The sequence below is a fragment of the Dromiciops gliroides genome, chromosome 2, assembly GCF_019393635.1.
Source record: "Dromiciops gliroides isolate mDroGli1 chromosome 2, mDroGli1.pri, whole genome shotgun sequence".
Taxonomy (NCBI): domain Eukaryota; kingdom Metazoa; phylum Chordata; class Mammalia; order Microbiotheria; family Microbiotheriidae; genus Dromiciops; species Dromiciops gliroides.
Genome location: NC_057862.1, coordinates 501,493,446 through 501,514,287, shown reverse-complemented (window position 1 = coordinate 501,514,287; position 20,842 = coordinate 501,493,446).

The following is a 20,842-nucleotide window of genomic DNA, read 5'->3' as shown; positions in this document are numbered from 1 at the left end:
GGCCATCTAGTCCAAGTTCCTCATTTTACAGAAGAGGAAACTGATCCAAAATGAGATGAAGTGGCTTGAATAATGTCACACCAAGGAAGGATAAAAACCCAGGTCCTCTCAGTCCAAATCAAGTATTCATTTCACTATACCACAGTTAGTCAATCAATCAATCAAAAAGCATGTATGTGAACTTCCAGGGGCAGAGCCAAGATGGCAGAAGAAAGCCATTAAATTCACAGAGTTCCTGACACAATTGCCCCCAAAACAGCAATAAAACAACCTCTGGAGCAACAAAACCCACAAAAAGACAGGCTGAGATTATTTTTCCAGCCAAAGACAGCTTAGAGTGGGTCAAGCTGGGCTTCAAGAAAAGTCCAACCTCAATCACACCAACACAATCCCCAAGCAGGCTGCACCAGAGAAACTTAACCCCGAGTCTCCAAATCATCTGTAGCACCAGCCTCTTCTGGAACTAAGCTTATGGTCAGGTGAGAGGGCTGAATGGCTGGCCGGGGTGGGGGTGGGGGGAAATGCAGGGGTGCCTGTGGGACCTAAGGAGGAATTTGGCTATCCCACTCCAGCAAGGAACCAGGAAGAAATCTTGAGTGGCAGGAGGCTCAGGTGGGGGAGGGGCACAGGCTTGTCAGATGCTAAGAACCACAGCTCACAAAGTTTTGTTGGCTAGTTATTTAATAAGTTAGCTTGAGGTTATCTTCATACCAGAGAACAGTCCAGGAGAGAGAAAAACCTGCCCTCCCTCAAACCAAAACACCTAGTTCTCTGTGAATTTTTGTGACAGTGTAGCTTGGAAGAAGGGCCCCACTGTAAGAGGGAGTAAACAGTCAAGTAAAAGATGGCAAGATGAGCAAGCAAAGAACGAAATGTACTGTATACAAAATAACAGCAATAGTGTAAGATTATCTGCTGGGAACCATGGGATTATTTTCAGCAAGGCAATGATTCAAGATAATCCTGAAGGATTTATGAAAATTGCAATCCATCTACATTGAAAGAACTGATGGTATCTGAAAACAGATTGAAGCATAATTTTTGACAGTTACTTAATCTGAATTTTTGTTTTTATATGTTTTCTCTTACAACCTAGCTAATGTGGAGATGTTTTCCATGACTACTCATGTATAACTTATATTGAATTGCTTTAGTTCTTGGGGTTGGGGGGTGAGAAGGGAGGGAGGAAGAGAAGTTGGAATGCAAAGTTTTAAAAAATTGATGTCAAGATTTGTTTTTACAAGTAATTTGGAAAATAAAATTCTAAATAAAAAAAGAAAATAAGTATATATGTTCTAGACTGTGTCCTAGGTTCTAGGGATACAAGGGCAATAAATGAAATAATACCAACTACCAAGGGGTTTCCATTCTAATGGGAAAGAGAACAAGCATATAAATATAGACAGAGTAACTATGAGAAGTTACTCAAAAAATAAATTCAAAATAATTAAATACAAGTCATTCGGGGAAGGAGGGTACTAACAGTTGGGGGAAACCAAGAAATATTTCACATGGTGGTTCTATAAATACATATTGAAGAAATATAGGAATCCTATGAGGTGGAGGGAATGCATCCCAGGCATGGCAGAAGGCCAGGACAAAGGCACAGAGATGGGAGATGGAGGGTCTTATTTGAGGAACAGAGAGATGTTCAGTTTGGCTGGCTCATATGAACTAGTGAGGCTGGAATGATTGTTTGGAGCCAGGCTGCATAGAACTTTAAAAGATGCATAGAGTAGTTTATATTTTATCCTAGAGGCCACAGGAAGGCAATGAAATGAGTTAAATAAGGGAGTCACACAGTCATATATATATATATATATATATATATATATATATTTAAGACAAATCACTTTGGCAGCAGAATGTATGAGAGAATACAAGATCTATAGGCTACTGTACTTCTTCTCTTCCTATCTGTGTCCTAACATTATGGGAAAAGAACAGCTCCTATCTTCCCATTGATGTCTTCAATTCTTCCCTCTGTTTGGCTGGTGGCAGTGTCTGCATTGTCAGAAGTTACATGTAATTTGGAAAACAAAATTATAAACAGAAAAAGAAAAAAAGTATATATATTCTAGACTGTGTCCTAGGTTCTAGGGATACAAGGACAATAAATGAAATAATACCAACTACCAAGTGGCTTCCATTCTAATGGGAAGGAGAACAAGCATATAAGTTTAGACAGAATAGCTATGAGAGGTTCAACAAAAAAATAAATTCAAAATAATTATGGACTAATTGCTCTACATCAATCCCAACAAAGACATGACACTGTGACTATGAGAACTTCTTGATTATCTCATAATTCGGGTGGAGGAAAGACCAGGAGCTGTGAGTGGCTCTTTATCCACATATGCTTTCTAAGTTTGATCCAACTTTACCCTGGATTCTACTTAATGGGGTTGGTCAAAGACTTTTGGTGGCATATTCTGTCCCAGCTTTTCTTATTGTACTACTTTAGTTACTATCCCCATCTAAAAGATTGGTTGACTGAATGTATTTTCAACTGATAATCTTGGTGGAAGGGTTGAGTCAATAGTATGAGAGAAAGTAAACCCCTAGAACCTTGAGTGGAAATATGTACACCATGTTATTCGTAGAACCTGACTTGTCAGGAAGAGTGGGAGCTGGGGCAAGGATACCATTATCTAAAATTCATATCCATAACAGAAAGAAATAGCATAGTTTGGAAGAGAGGGGTTTGGGAAGAAAAATAATGCCTTTTGATTATAATTCTCAACACTTTCCCCTACACTGGCTTCTTTCAGGATTAATTTTTGGATACATGACAGACCATTCTAAAAAGGAAAAACTAACACTTTGTAAGCACCCTCCTTATTTTCTCATGTTGTATAAAGGGACAGGGTTTGAATTGTATGGACATGCTACTTCAGCTGATTTCCTAAGCCTAGTCAGATAAACAAGTACTTACTTCAATGATATGATTTGATCATTATTTTTCCTCCTGCAATTAACCCTATTCTGTTTTCTAAAGAAACAGCTTGAGCTATTACCAAGGGACACTACTGGGTCACTCCACAAAGGCAAAGCAACTTTCAGATGGCAATGTTGCTGGATTAGATTACAACAAGCTTACACAAGAGACAGACCGAGCTGAGACATATCAGCTTCCTTCAGTTCTCCAAAGCAATATGGAAATGAATTTTATGATCTTAAGAATAGTTGTGTAGGACTCCCCCCACCACCCTGTAAAGCTTAAAATTCTAACTGTGATGTCTAAAATCTAATGAGTGGTCACCTTAAATGAGAGGCTTTAGCACCAGTCTTTGGGCATTAAACATTTATTAAAGTATATTAGGGGTTAGCATAGAAAACGAGAAAAAGTCGCCTTCACCTAGCTATCTAAGAGAGAAAATCGTCTGCTGCCAACAGCCAGTTCCCGAACCAAAAGGAAGAACCCAGTGGCTTCTTCCAGAAGCCCCCTGTGAAACAGGAAGCAGTGCTATCCTCACACACAGCTCCAAGCTAATTAGTTTATAGCATTGCTATAAGACCCACAGGCAGTAGACATAATTTCCAGATGCCAATCAGACCTTCGAAACCCCAGAAAGGTCACCTCCTGCTTTCTCCTCAGGATGGAGTTGCCCTGGTTCTCACAATGTCTTTCTCAGCAGGGTGGTAGGGCTCTGATTCTCACAACCTTTAATCAGCTTGGGGATGGGGAAATCAACTAATTCCAACTTAATTCTCGTTAAAGTGATTGCTGGAAGATAGGGGGCCATCATGAGTTGTCCTGACTTATGTCTTGCAACTGGATTCTGATGACTCTGGAGGAGAGACTGAGGCTGGCTCTGAACAGTTCTGTCTCACTTAAATCAACTTCACTAGCAAATCAAGACATCACATTTCTGATGTCATTGGACATCTTCAAAAATGAAGGATGAACAATAACAACTACAGCTGGAAGATATCATAAGCTGGGCAGCTAGGTGGTACAGTGGATAGAGTGCTGGGCCTGGAGTCAGAAAGACTTATCTTCTTGAGTTCAAATATGGTCTCAGACACTTACTAGCTGTATGACTCTGGGTAAGTTACTTAACCCTGTTTGCCTCAGTTTCCTGATCTGTAAAATGAGCTGAAGAAGGAAATGGCAAACCACCTCAGTATCTTTGCCAAAGAAAATCCCAAATGAGGTCACAAAGAGTTGGAAAAGACTGAAACAACTGAACAGCAAAAAAGCAGAGGCTAAAAGGTGGTTTTAAATATATATATTTGTCAAAAGAAATGTGTGATATACAGCCATGTGATATGATAGATAGGTAGATAGATGATAGATAGAGAGATAGATAGACAGACAGATGATTAATTAATTAGGCACCATGCTAAGTGCTGGAAATACAAATACAAGGGAAAAAAAGACAGTTCCTACTCTCAAGTAGTTTTCATTCTAATAAGGAAAGACAGTACATTAAAGGGGGTTGAAAAGTTGAGGTAGAGGGCTAATGAAAGTGCCCATGGGTGTAAGACTTCGAGAGGTAAGAAGCAAAATTGCAAGAAAAGTGAGCCTGGACACTCAAATGCAGGTTCTGAAAAGTAACTCAGCAGAAAAGTCAGAAAAGGGCCCTTAGGAGCAAAGGCTTCTCTAGGCTGAGGAGCCTTCTGGGAAGGAGCAGGGAAAGCCTAGAGAGTTAGGAGCAGATTAAAGACAGAAATGAGTCTGAACACTTCCTCAAATGGAAGTTCCAAACAGAATAGTGCATTCAGGGGTCACATCTTGCCTGTGCTACTCACTAAGGGTGTCACCTTTGGCAAATCCTATAATTCCCCTAAGAATTTTAGTTTATTTTTCTTTAATGAAGGTGCTAGTCAGATGATCACTAAGCTCACTTCTGGCCCTGACATTCATGACTTACTATTATTATTGATGTTGTTGCTGCTCCTGTTGTTTGGCTGGGTTTATGATTCATTGCATGTAAGGAAATCACAGGTCCAGGAAGAAAAAAAATAACAGCTGATAATGATTACATATTTATGCATCTGCATGGAAGGTAAAGTGATTCACCCTTGGTCACACAGCTAATATGTATCAGGGGCAAGACTTGAATTCATGTCTTCTTAACTCTAAGCCTCCTGGACCCTTAGGCCACTAAAGCATGCTTTTGATAATCATTCTGACAGGAGCCTATGGAAATGTTTATATTAATTTCCATTTTTCATTCAGTCCTGAAATTACACAAATGGTTCAAGCCACAAAGAAATACATTTACTGGATTTTTTAAAAAGAAAAAAAAGAAAAACCTTGGTTGTTTTTTGTATCTCCATTGGTGATGTGAATACACCCTGGCTTTCATGCCTGTGAGATGATAACCACATGGGAGAGAAACAAGGCCTTTCAGCCATCGGGAATAAATCCTTATGACTTCAAAAGCATCTGACTTTAATAATTTAATAATCCACTATCTTCTTGGAACAAATATACAAGCTGAGCTCTAATTTCCAAATATTGTATAACAGACTCAAGGAATTTTAGAATTGGAAGGGAACTCAGAGGGCATCAAGCCCAATCTGTACCTGACAAGGAATCTCCACTACATTACTCTACACACACAATCATCCAAGCTCTTTTTATTGACTTGCAGTGGTGGGAAACTCATTCCTTCTTGAAACAACCTATTCCACTGTAGGGAGGTGTTCATTGTTAGCAAGTCCTATACTGAACAGGAATCCGCCTCAGCAACTACTGCCCATTCATACTCCAGGAGAAATGAAAGGTTCTTTTGTGAGAGCCTCGTCTTGGAATGGTACCACCATGATACAAACGTGAAACGAAAAAGCAAAAAGTGAATTACTGCTACCTTACTGTTTTCTTTGCAGAGACTTATTGGAAGATGACAAAGGTCTGCACTTCTATATTGTTTTCCAATGTATGAAGTATTTTCATCTCTATTAGTCTCATTTGATCTTCAAAACAACCCTATCAAGTAAGCAGGGCAAATATCTTTATTTACAGTTAAAGAAACTGAGGCCTATGGAGGTTAACCCCTTTATTTAAAGACACATAGTTAGCAAATGACAGTGTCGGGACTTGAATCCAGTACATCTGACTCTAAATTTAGGGTTCTTTTTACTTTATCATATTGACCCTCATTGTGGGAAAAATTCCATAAATAGTCAATAACAATTCATTGTTAACACTGCATAAAAAGAAAATGTTTAACTTTGTCTTTTTCTAAAATATTTTTGTCTTTTTTATATATGGTTTTCTGCAGTATCCCTTTCCTTGTCCTTCCTCCTCTCAAAGAGCCATTAATATGAAAATACTATAAGGCATTCTTTTTAAAACAAAAGAAAAAGAGGAAATACTAGCATAACTATCAATACATCCCCCAAAAATCTGAAAATATATGCAATGTAGTAACGTGTGGACTTCTCACCTCTACAAAAGGGTGATGTGGGACCAAGGGCATGTTGGTAAATATTTAACAATCATCTCTTAAGAAAAAGTTCAGAGTACATGAATTTAAGTTTAATCTGAATTATTAATATTTTATCTATCACTTTCTTAGGTCTAGACAATCAACAAAATAATAAATCAAACCCTGATTTGTAGCATTTGCCTATTTCCAAGGCATGTAGGAGGCACAATGATGGATAGAGTGCCAGGCCTGGAGTCAGAAAGACCTGAGTTCAAATCTGACCTCAAACACTTACTAGCAATATGACCTTGGGCAAGTCACTTAAACAGTTTTTGACTCAGTTTCCCCATCTGTAAAATGGGGTGGAGAAGGAAATGGCAAGCTACTGCAGTATCTTTGCCAAGCAAACCTCAAATGGGATCACGAAGAGTTGGGCATGACTGAAAAGACTGAACAAAGGACCAAACGCTCACAATGAATGTTTAAAAATCAACTCTTCTGAGCCAAAAGGACCTGGCACCAGCACACCCCTAGGCATGAGTTTTCTCTCACATTTTTTCTCTCTAACCGTGCTTTCTCTAACTATCTTTAATATAATTTGGGATCCTGGATATATGAACTGTATCTCCACAGATAGGATTTTGAACTGGACTACTATGGAAATAACCCTGAATATGGAATCAGGAAAACTAGGTTCAAGTCTTGGCGCTTACCCTGATGGTGTGTGTGTGATAAGAAGCAAGCGATTTCTTCACTCTGAGTTCCAATGTCCTCATCTCTAAAACATGTATAATAATAGCTGTATTATCTATATGATAGTATTGTTCAAAAAGTGCTTAATAATCTTTAAAGCACTATAGAAATAGGTAGAACAGTGGAAAGGAAGCCTATGACAAATCACACCTCTGACCATACTTGTGAAACCTTGGGTAAGTCATTTGACCTTCTTTGGCTTCAGTTTCTTCATCTCTGAAATGATGGGGGTGGGCTAGATAAGCACTCTTGTTCCTTCTAACTCTAGATCTATGAGCTTATGAGAAATTAAGGTTGTTGGGTCCATACAGCCAAAGAACTGAATTTCAGAAAGGAGAAAATATTTGACCATTACTGGAAGTAAAGTGGGTAGGGGTTGTTCTAACTTCCAAAATTAAAGAGTCCTGGGTTTCAGAACCTTGGGAAGCTTTGAAAATAAAATAGCTTTCCCCCCTAGCACTGATTACCATGAAAAGAGAGATGCACAAGTTGGCGGGAAATGCTTATCAGGCGGCATTGCCACAATCTGATCATAATTGATGCAATATGCTGTGTCAAATTACTTCCTGTTGCCTGATTGCAGATAGGAGAAATGTGATTTAATCAGAGCACATGCAATAGTTCAGTGATCGTGGAGGAGAACAAAAAAAAAAAAAGAAAGAAAGAAAGAAAAGAGAAAAACCCAGGTGCAATTTTCACTTCTGGGATTGCCAGCTACAACATAATATTAAACTCTGTGACCCTTTGTCTTTATTTCTCTCCTTTATTTCTTTTTTCCTTTATTTTTTTCCTTCCTTTCTTTATTTCAGGTATGAGAAGGTGATCAGTTCTTTAGACTTCTTTTTCACCAAGACAGTAAAGTCATTGAAGAAGCCACAGATACTTAGGAAAGGTGTTGAATAAAGTAAATAAGCTCAATAACAATAATTCAGCCTTTTCGGAAAGGGGGAGAGACAATTGGAATAGATATTTTCTTTTATGAATTCTCTTTCTAATATACAGAAGTGGAATAAAGGACATCATGAATGATGTGTATGACTGCAAAGCCTGCAGGGCAGGCCAAGTAAGCAGGGTCGATAAGAGGTAACAGATGGACAGAAGAAACACTTGCACTAGTAACGACAAGACACAGAAAAGACTACATGACAGCTTCCAGAATGTTGGATGGTTTCTTTACGAAGGATTCATGGAAGGCTGCAAAAGAAATCAGCTCTAACAAGTCTACCTACTATGTATGGGTCAGGCACAAGCAAAGGGGAGCAGCAGGGGAAGAACAGGAAAGGCCTCTGAAAAGAGTAAGATTTTAACTGAGTCTTCAAGAAAAAACAGGGAAGTCAAGAGAAGAGGTAAAAAGGGAAAGCGATCCAGGAATGGGGGACAAGTGAAAAAGGCAGAGAATTGGAAGAATGGAGTGTCACGTGCATAGAAGAACAAGACCACCAGTTTTGCTGGCTTTTAGAACACATGGAGGGAACAATAAGGTATAAAAAGACTAGTGTTAAGAATGGGCCATAGTGTGTGAAGGGCTTTAAAGCTGAACAGAGGATTTATTTTTGATGCTAGGGAGCCACTGGAATTTACTGGGTAGAAGAGCAATATGATTATCCCTATGCTTTAGGAAGATCCCTTCGGCAGCAGAGTGGAGGATGGAATGGAGTGGGGAGAACTTTGAAACACAGAGAACCATATAAGATGAAAAATTGTAGATCTTTACGACTATTATATGCCCCAAGGAAGGGAATATGTACTTGAAAAACATCATGAACCTATTAAGTATTGAAATGTAATTTTTAAATAGATGCTTCAAAATTTCAATATTTTCAATCAATTCAATAAACATTTATTAAGCACCTACTATATGCCAATCATGGTAATAAACACTGGGGATACAAAAAGAGGCAAAAGACAGTCCTTGCCCTCAAGGAGTTTACCATCTAATGAGGGAGACAGCATGCAAACAAATCTATACAAAGCAAACTATATATAGGATAAATGGGAAATAATTATAAGAGGGAAAGCAATGGAATTAAGAAGCATTAGGGAAGGCTTCCTATAGAAAGTGAGATTTTAGTTGGTACTTTTTACTTCCCTAGGACAAAATACTGTTTGTCACATGGCATGTGTTCAGAAATACTTATTGATAGTTTGATTGAGTAACAATAGTCCAAATTTTAATTTAAACTCCCAGGAATAGGCAAGTAGGGCAAGTCTGGTGTTTAAGTCAAAGTTAGGTCAGGGAATTTGCCTACAAGGTTGAGGGGTAGAAAAGAGCATAAGGAATTGATGTGAGTTCCAAACTGAGGCAGTACCAACTCCTAGCCAGGGACTTAGCCAGGATTTAGTTCAGAAAGTGTAGGATGAAGAACATAGGTGCAGCTGTGACTAAAAATATTTATAAGATGCCAAGCCAGGGTCAAGTACCAAGGAAATACAATAGAGTGAGAAGGGAATCTGTTGAGTGACATCAGTGGAGAAGTCGCTTGATCTCTTGAGGATTTCTTGGAACTATCTGCTTGTCAAACCTACCTCATCCACATAGGATTGCAGAACCTCAGTTGGCACTAATCCTGATCACAAAATCACTTTGATTTCAGTCTGTTCCCTTTTCACTACCACTGCCCAAACTGTCTTCTCTGTAAGTTATTTTAACCATGCTGTTTCTGTAAGATATTTTAACCACATTGTCCTTTTTCACCTCTGCCTGGCTCTAATGGTTGTTTTTATTAATATTTAATCAGAATTATTATCACTAGGTATAGTAGAGAAAGCATTGGATGTACAGTCAGGTCTAGGTTCATTGCAATTCTATCATTCTCCTAAGTATGATTTTGGGCAAGTCATAAACTCTGCATGCCTCACTTTACTCCCTCCTAAAATGGTAGATGTAACTAGATGATGGCTGAGGCCCCTTCCAACTCTAAATTTATGGTGTTATGTCCTTATGACTATTGCCTGTTCTGATCAATAATCATTTATCAAGTGCCTACTGTGCACTATGTACTGTGATAATCATGGGGGATATATCAATTACATAGTCAATAAACATTTATTTAGCACCTGTTTTGTGACAGGCATGAGGATACCCCCTCCAAAAAAAAGGCAAAAGGCAGTACCTAGCCTTCTGGAGCATACAATTTATGGGAAATATAACATGCAAGCAACTATGTACAAACAAGTTAAATAAGAAATAATCAACAGCAACTTAGTATTATAATTGAAGGACTGGGAGAGGCTTCCTATAGAAGGGCAAACTTTACCTAAGATTTGAAGGAAGCTAGAAGGTAGCAATAAGAGGGAAAGCCTTCCATGTATGAGGAACAGCCAGTGAAAATGCAAAATACAAAGAATGAGAGAATACCTACTCTCAAGCCCGATGTTTTACCTGCATGCAACCACACACACCTTTCCAAAGTATTTGAATAAGTGGACTAGGGGACACAACCCAAATTGTAGACTAAGCTTATCCATGTTGCTTCCTTATTGAAGAGGACCAATGACATCATGGGTGATATCCTGACATGCACGAATTGGATTTAAGTGAGTCAGAGTTGCACAAAGTCATCAATCAGCCTTACTCTTTCAAAGTCATCAAAGTCCACTGACAAGACAAAAGTCGGGACGACTGGAGATGGCCGAGCATAAAGCGGATGACCAGCCTCTAGGCACTCTACAATGCCTGCTTCAGCTGCCTTCATGACCAATGGAACAAATAGTTCTCATCCCCCCCCCCCACCACCACCATTCCAGATGGGGAAGTCTTCACATGCTTGGGCTAGAAAAACTCCTAACTCAAGGATGGGTTTGAGTTTGAGGTCCATTGGTTACCTTCAACCTGGGTTAATCCATCTATTGAGAGATTTTTACTGGGGTGTGGCCACTGTGCATGCTACAGCTTCTTGGAACTACAGGTGAATGTTACGTGAAGGTGGACACCAAAGGTAGATAAGTAGTCCTGAAAAAAAGATTCCATGTACATACTCAAACTTGGATATTTCACCTGTGTCACAGTTGTCTTTTCTGCTTTATATATGTCATCAGATTATTATCAGGATAAAAGTGTTTTAGAAAAGTTAACCATTATAAAAATACCTAGGGATAATAAGAATTAAAAGACCTTCCAGCACTGGGAAACAAGTTGGGTAACAAGTATGAAGCAGGGTAGAAATCTTTTAGCGGGCAGAAGCAAGTAAGGTTTTTTTTTTCCCTTATAAAAATGTTAGCTAGTTAGATTCTTGGCCTCTTTAGTAGGTCTTATTTTCCCTTCTTCCTATACTATCTCCCTTAATCTACACGCCCTAGAGAAAGCTTCTACAGTCTTCTCAATTGTGATCTGCTGATCTGATAGGAGTACAGGTCATTGAAGAGAGCTGGCAGCTATTAGCCACATCCTCTGTAGTCTGCAGGTCCAGCCAACCCATCCCTTCTCTCAGTAGGTATTTCAACACTTGCCAAACTGGTTCATTTTCTCATATGAGGTTTGTTTTGACTTAGTTGATTGCCACATAGCCATTTTTCTCTGCCAGCTGTACTACTCCACTACAATCCATGTTGAAATCAGTGGCCCAGATTATAACATTTTAGCTAACATCTTGAGCAAATCTATCCCTTCCCTTTAATCCCTGAAGATATATCTCCTCCAAGGTGATCAAATGTACCTTATGATAGAGGCTAGGCATACCTTCATAATTTGGAAACCCAGTTTATAATAAATATTCCCAATTCCCAACATCTAAGACTAAATCTTTTTCTAAGGGCCAACGAGACTATCTCAGTCATGGTACATTTGTACTAGAATTGTATCTAGAACCGAGATTTTTTTTTTTATATAATCAGCTTATTTTTACCGGAAATTCTTTAGGTTGATCTTGAACATGTCTAGTCTCTACTCTATGTCTAATTTCTACATCTGGGCTAGCTGGTTCTCAACCATGACAGTAGCCTATTCTTTATATTTGGTCACAGTCAACTCCTTGGTGAAGGGGTCAATAATCCCACAGAGCCATCTTAGTTAGCTACCTTAGGCATTTCCTGCTCAGAAGGTTCTAAGATGGTATTCAAAATTCTAGATTCAATGGGATGAGTTCATCCATAAAAAAAGCAGATAGCAAAACAAATTAGAAATCAGAATCCAACAATATGTTGTTTATGAGACACATTTGAAACAGACTCACACAGAGTTAAAATAAAGGGTTGGAACAGAATCTAACATGCTTTAGGTGAACTAAAAAAGGTAGAGGCATAAATCATGATCCCAGACAAAGCAAAAGAAAAAATTGAATTAATTTAAGGGGCAGCTAGGTGGCACAGTGAATAGAGCACTGGCCTTGGAGTCAGGATTACCTGGGTTCAAATCTGGCCTCAGACACAACACTTACTAGCTGTGTGACCCTGGGCAAGTCACTTAATCCCAATTGCCTCACTAAAATAAAATAAAATAAAATAATTGAATTAATTTAAAAAGATAATCAGGTAAACTACATTTTGCTAAAAAAAAGTAATGAAGTAATATTGAAAACTTTTACAGCAAGTTTTTCTGATAAAGGCCTCATTTCTTAAATATATAGTGAGTATAGAACTGAGTCTAATTTAGGAAAATAAGAACCATTTCCCAATCCTTAAATGGTCAAAGAATATAAACAGGAAATTTTCAGAACAAGAAATCAAAGCTATTTATAGTTATATAAAAAAATGCTCTAACTCACCATTGATCAGAGATAGGCAAATTAAAACAACTCTGAGGTACCACCTCACATCTATCTGAAATGACAAATGTTAGAGTGGATGAGAGAAAAATAGGTATATTAATGAATTGTTGTTAGAGCAGCTAACTAGTCCAGCCATTCTGGAGAACAATTTAGACCTAAGTCCAAAAGACTATAAAACTGTGCATATTCTTTGACCCAGAAATACCACTCCTAGGTCTATACCCCAACAAGATCAAAGGAAAAGGAAAAGGACCTATATGTATTTAAAAAATTTATAGCAGCTCTTTTTGCAGAAGTAAAGAATTGGAAATCAAAGGGATGCTCATAAATTGGGGAATGGCTGAACAAGTGGTAGCATATGATTGTGATGGAATACTAATGTGCCATGGGAAATAAAGAAGGGGGTGGTTTTAGAAAAACATGACAAGAACTATATGAACTGATACAAAGTGAAGTGAGAACTGGGACATCATTGTGGACAGCAAAAGCAATGCTATAATGATTGTCAACTGTAAAAGACTTGGCTACTTTGATCAGTATGATGATCCAAGTCAATTTCAAAGGACTCATGATGAAGAAATGCTATCCATTTCCATAGAACTGATGAACAATGAGTGCAAATTGAAGTATAATTTTCTTACTTTATTTTATTTGCTTTTTAAAAATATGGCTAATATTGAATTATGTTGTACATGATGTCATATATATATGTATATATATATGTGTGTATATATATATATATATATATATATACACACATGATATATTATTTGCCTTCTCAGTGGGTGGAGACAGGACGGTAATAAAAGAGAAATTTAGAACTCAAAATTTAAAAAGAAAAGAAGGTTAAAATAAATAATTAATTTTAATATAAAAAATTCTACATTCAAGAATCCCAATGCCTTCCATTACTTTATCCTTTCTTATACCCTCTCTCCTTCCAAGAAAGCTTCCCGCATCCTATATACTTAACTGTGCCTCTATGCCTTCTCACAAGATATATCTTGTATCCAAAACAGCCTTCTGACCAGTGTCAAGATCTTTGCTTCCCACTCAACTTCTGAAATTCCTGATTCTTTGGAAGAAAGTCTTTCTTGATTATTCTCTCTATTATATGTTTCCTCTTTGCCCTCTCCCCATTCTCAGTAATTCTTACACTTAAATCCTGTACTTAATTCATATAATTGTTTGATTTTTGGTTATTTGTCTAAATGTTCTTATAAAAATTCATATGATCACAATAATATTTGATAAAAAGTAAGAATAAAACAAAGTCAAGGTATGTTGGTGCATCCATGCTATTAGCATGTCTGGGGCTGGTAAATTGCTTGAGTTCTGCACTGCAGTAGGCCAAGTCGTTTGGATATCTGAATTATGTACTGCACCAAAATGGTGAGCTGCTTAAAATAAAGGACCATCAGTCTACCTAAAGAGAGGAAAACTAGTACAGGCTAGAAACAAAATTGGTCAAATCTCCCGGGTTTATTAGTAGTAGTATTGGACCCATGAGAAAGAGAGGGAGGAGGAGGAAGAGAAGGAGAAAGAAGAAGACTATTCTCAGCAATACAATGATTCAAGATAATCCCAAAGGACTAATGATGAAGGATACTATCCACCTCCACAGAAAGAACTGATATTGATTGAACACAGACTGAAGCATGCTATTTTCACTTTCTTTCATTTTTTCTTTTATTTGTTTTCTTATACAAAATGACTAATATTATTATTAATATATTTTGCATGATTGCACATGTATGACCTATATCTGATTGCTTGCCATCTCAAGAAGGGGAAAAGGGAGGGAGGGAAGGAGGGATAAAATTTGGAACTCAAAACTTAAATAAAGGAGAATTTACTGAGGAAAAAAAGGAAGAAGAAGAAGAGGAAAAGGAGGAAGAAGGAAAAGGAGAAGGAGGAAGAGGAGGAGAAAGGGTCAGGAGAAAAGAAGAAAAATAAAGGATAGGGAGGGGAGGGGCAACAGGGGAAAGGGGGTGAGGGGAGAGGAAGAAAGAAAAAGGAAGGAGAATACTCTATTCAGTTTCCAGTTCTTTTACCTACTAGTTATATGAATGAGCAAGTCACATTCTCTCTGATAACCACTACTGTTTTCCTTTCTCTACTTATTGCATCATAGACCCTGCTGCACTACCACTAACAGTGGCTCTAACAGTCTGAGCTCTCTGCCTCTGTTTCTCTGTTTCTGTTTCTCTCTCTGTCTCTCTGTTTCTCTCTGTGTGTCTGCCTCTCTCTGCCTCTGTGTGTGTGTGTGTGTGTGTGTGTGTGTGTCTCTCTCACACACACACACACACACACACACACACACACACACACACACAAATGCTCCTGGAAAATCTATCCTTGGGCTCCCAGATCTCAAACACTACAATTCCATATCCTATGTGATCATGATATCTAATTGCATTCCCAAATGATTTGGCTATTAGTCCCTGTTATCCTGTTATCTTGCCCAGGGCAGGGGTGGGGGAGTTTACATCAGGCTAAGGAATTTTTCTTTTGTCTTAAAATGGTAGGTTAACTAAAAAGGATTTTGCACAGAAAAGTTGCATGTTCAGACCCAGGACTTAAGAATATTATTTTGGCAGCTACATGAACAATGGAGAGACAAGACTGAAGGCAAGGGAACTAGTTAGGTTATTACCAAAATCCAAGTAATGAGTTAGGGCCTTAACTAGGCTAGTGGTCCTGTGAGTATACAGAAAGGATCAGATGTGAACAATGCTGTGCAATTAAAATCAAGGTAACTTGGCAGATGAAGTGGGTGTTAGGATTAAGGAGAAAGAAGAGGAAAAATTAATGCAGTATTACAATTTCGAGTGATAGGATAGGGGTGGAAACAAAATAAATAGAGCAATTTAGAGAAAGGGCAGGATTTAGGCAAGAAGATAATAGTTTGCTTTTTGACCTGTTGAATTTGAGATGACAATGAGATATCTAAGTGAGGATGTCTGATAGATATTTTAGAGATTTGGGACTGAAAGGAAGGAACTTCTGGTATTGCAAGGAATAATGATGTGGACCATTGGATGACACAAGGAGAGAGGTCATCCAATAATGAGGAAGAAAGAAGGATAAGTTGTGGCAGCTAGTCACTCCCTGCTGAGGTAAATCAAGGCAGCCATTTGTCAACCTGATATTGAGGCTTGTACCTGGGAATGACTGGTAGACTCCTGAGAATTGTCAAATACAATAACCATCATCCATGCCTGGTTATACATTTGACAAGTAAAACCACCAGAAAGAACCCAGAAAACATTTAAGTCCTGGCTAAGAAACTGAAGACCAAAGGGACACAGATGGTGTTTTCATCACTGCTACTGATTGAAGGTAGGGGCTTCAGAGGAGAAAAACAGATTTGGAAAGTGAACAGCTGGTTAACAAAATGGTGTCTGAAAATGAGATTTGGATGTCTGGACCAAGGCTTAAAATATAGGAATAATGGGCATTTGACCAAGGATGTGCATATAACAAGTACTAGTAAAAAAAAATCATGTGTGTGTAATATATCATATTATATTGTGTGTTTATATAATATATAATATATATAAATGACTAGATATGACAAAAGATAGAAATTCTCAATATGCTATGGAATGACAGATACTCTAAAACACTGTTGGTAAATCATCATTAAAAAAAACTATTGTAATTATGTTTGAGGAAAAGTAACTAAATGATTGTCTGACCTAGAAATCATACTGTTAGTCATAAATCCCAAGGAAGTCAAATATAGAAGAAAATATAATATATAAATTTATATATATGTATATGTATACACATGCATATACATATACATTTATAACAATTTTATATTATATATGTTATAATATATAATTATAATTGTGAAATGAGTAAGTGAACTATTCACTGACCCAGAAATGACAGTGTTGGTCATTCTCTCTCTCTCCATACATACATATATGTATGATACATACATATACACACGATGTGAATGTGTATGTAATGGGTATGTGCATAGATATACACATGTGTATTCAAAGCAATGTATTTTATAGTGGCAAAGAACTGTAAAATAGTGAGTGCCAATTAATTGGGGAGTGGCTAAACAAATTCTGCTATATAGATGTAATGAAATATTATCTTTCTATAAGAAAAAGAAGACAAAGGCTTCAGAGATTTATAGGAAGGTATATGAACTGATTCTGTATAAAATAAGGTGAATCAGGAAATGAGTATGCAGATGACTAAAACAATTTAAATTAAAAGAACAATAAAAGGAAGCCTCTCATTGAGGAATAAAAATGACCAATCTTTGCCCTGGGGAAGAGATGAAGAAATATATCTTGAATTGGAATCTTGCTATATGCACTGTCTTATGTGATTGAAAAGCTCACTGGGGATAAGGGCAGCAAATATTAAGAAATTATTGTTCTATAAAAGCAAAAGGAATTCATATTTATTAAAAACAAAACATTTATATATGTGTGTGTGTATGACTGAAATTTTGCATATTTGATAAAGAGAGCTTTAAATACAGGGGAAAGGAGAAAATTGCCTATATACAATTTTACCAAGATCCACAAATAATAAAAGGCACAACATACAACATAGGAAGAAGAATCTTATTGCAAAGGTGAGGGGAGTTGATTAGGAGAGTTTTCAATCAAGTTGATAAGTTCCACAATCAGCTTCATGAGATTATAGAACTCTGTAGACCTTTGTCTGGGGACATAGAGAAAAATGCCTCCTATGGAATGGTCAGATAGGTTGGAAAACCAAGAGAGATGCATATTTCAGAAGCGAAATAGAAGACAGAAGAAAAGAGAAGCAGCTGGAATTGAAGCAAAAGTGTCAGGATCACTAAAACTCAGAATGAGTTCGGGATAGTTATGAATAGTAAGGATAACAGAAAAGGGCTGAGTTTTTTTCTTTTGTTTTGTTTTGTGTTTCTATTTGTTGGTTTGGTTTGGTTTGTTTTTTGTGGGTTTGGGGGTGGTTTTTTTTTGCTAAATTGGAAGAAAAGGAAAGTCAAATTAGAAATGGTATCACTGATCAAGGTGGATGGAATAAGATCATAGCCTTAGAGTTAGAAAGGACTTTAGAAGTTTTATAGTCTGTTCCCTTCATTCTACAGATAAACAAACTGAGGGCAAAAGGAGTTGTATAATTTGTACAAGGTCACAATACAATAAATAGCACAGTCAAAATTTGAACCCATATCCTTTGACAACAAAGTTGATAACACCCAAATCCAATCTATTGCCAAGGCCTGTTGATTTCACCTCTGGAACATCTCTCAAATATCACCACCCCCCCATCTCCTCTAACAGGGTGACCACTGGAGTGCAAGCCCTCATCACCTCACTCCTGGATTATTGCAATCGCCTGCTGATGGGTCTGGTTGCCTCTAGCCTCTCCCTATCCCAATCTATACTCCATTCAGTCACCAAAGAGGTTCTCCAAAAGTAAAATTCCTACCATGTCACTTCACCCCAACACTCAATATACTCCAATGGCTCCCTCTTGTATCTAAGATTAAATACAAATGCTCTGCCTTCATAACCCAGTCCCACCCCTTTACCTTTCCAGCCTTCTTACACCTTACTCCCCAACACATACTTTTCAATCCAGTAATACTGGTCTGCTGGATGTTCAATGATCCTTTGTTTTGATTTGTTTTGTTTTTGTTGGGGTTTTTTTGGTTTTTTGGTTTTTGGTGAGGCAATTGGGGTTAAGTGACTTGCCTGGGGTCACACAGCTAGTAAGTGTTAAGTGTCAGAGGCCGGATTTGAACTCAGGTTCTCCTGACTCCAGGGCCGGTGCTCTATCCACTGCACCACCTAGCTGCCCCATGCTGGAAGTTCAATGAGTAAAACACTCCCTCTCTTGGCTTTGGGCATTTTCTCTTATTCCTGGAAGGCTCTCCCCAACTCTACCTATTGGTTTAACTGGGTTCTGTTAATTCCCAACTAAAATCCTACCTTTAACTGGAATTCTTCCCCAGCCCCTGTTAATTCCATTGCCTTGCCTCTGTTAATTGCTTCCTATTTATCTTACATATAGCTTGCTTTGTATATATTTGTTTGCATGCTGTCTCCCCCATTAGATTGTAAGTTCCTTGAGGACAGGGATTGTCTTTTGCCTTTTTTATTTCTCCAGGATTTAGCACAGTACCTGCCACTTAGAAGGAGTTCAGTACATGTTCACTGGTTGCTCTTTCCACTGTACCATGCTGCCTCCCTAGAAGACAAAACTATTCAATCCTTGTTTTACTTCTGTTTTTCCTTCAAATTCATGGATTTTTGGATTGGGTGCAAATAGCACTAAGAGAAGACAAATGTTGTTCTAATTTTCTAAAAAAGGAAAGTGGGTATATCCTGTAAGCTATAGGACAATGAATTTGACTTTGACTCCTAAAAAAATTCTAGACCACATAACTAATGAGATGGTTTGGGCATGTAGTTTTTTGCATATTTCTTCCTCTATTAGACTGAGCTCTTTGCGTTAAGGGACTTATCTTTTGCCTTTGTATCTTCAGTGCTTAGCACAGTGCCTGAAAATAATAGGTGCTTAATACATGCTTGTTGACTTAACAAGGGGAGACACAGAAGCATAGATTGCAATGAGGCAATTGAGTTACAATATTATTCACCTCCAAAGAAAGAACTGATATTGATGGAACAGACTGAAGCATGCTATTTTTCACTTTCATTTTTTTCTTTTAATCAAGTTTTCATGTATAAAATGGCAAATGTAGTAATGTGTTATATAATCATATATGTATAAGCCATATCAGATTTCTTGTCACCTGGGGAGGGGAGGGAGGGAAGGAGGGATAAAAATTGGAACCCCAAACTATAAATAAAAATATTTATTACATTTAAAAAAAATTAAAAAATAAAGTAAAATAAAACAAAATACCATATACCTGAAAAAAATGTGTCACGCTTTCATTTTATATAGGGCTATTAGACAAGTAGATTATAGATCAAGATGCAATACACAGATTTCAGCAAAGCATTTGTTAAAGTCTGCAAAGCTATCCTTTTATCCATGATGGAGACGTGTATATTATGGGTTGGTGGAATTAAGTGGATTCAAAAACAGTTGAACAACAGGATGCATAGGCATCAGAAACAGGCATTCACAAGCAAATGCCAACATGGAAGGTGCTTCAGGGAGGTGTCTCCAGTCCTGCTGATATTTCCTTAGTGGCTTAGATGTCATAGATCATCATAATCATTTAAATAGTTTGAGTTTCTAGGTATACAAAAATAAAGCAAAGTAATCCATCCTCTCAAGGAACTCGAATACATGCACAAATTTAGTATTAAGGCAGCATGGCATAATGGATAGTAAGCCAGCCTTAGAGCCAAGAAGACCTGGGTTTGAGTCCAACTTTGACACATATGGATATGTAACCCCTAGGCAAGACACAACCTCTCATGGGTTTAGGAAACTCTCTAAGTCTACAAGTTGCAGAGAAAGTGCCAATCTGCATTGGTAATGGATTTCCCCTAATTCAGAATTCCCTATACCAATAAAATCATGGGTGTAGTCCTTATCAGTGTCCCTCAAGGAAAGATGAGGCAGGAAAGAAAACTAACAAATGGGAGAATCAGATAAATCTTCTCAGGGGAGACAATCCCTGTGTTTTATTCTTAAAGGAAGTTAGATTTCTAAGAGCAGAAGTGAGGAAGCAGTACTTTCGTGTGATATGACCCTCTTTCTTTCTTCTTTCTTTCTTTCTTTCTTTCTTTCTTTCTTTCTTTCTTTCTTTCTTTCTTTCTTTCTTTCTTTTTCTTTCTTCTCTTCTTCCTTCCCTCCCTTCCTCTCTTTTTCTTCCTTTTTTCCTTCTTTTCTTCCTTTCTTTTTCTCTTTTCTTTTTCCTTTTCTCTTTTTCTTTTTCTCCTTCTTTCCTTCTTACTCCCTTTCTTCCTCTCTTCTTTCCCTTATTTCTTTCTTCCTTCCTTCTTTCCTTCATTCTTTTTTCTCCTTCTTTCTCTTTTTCTTTTGTTCTTTCCT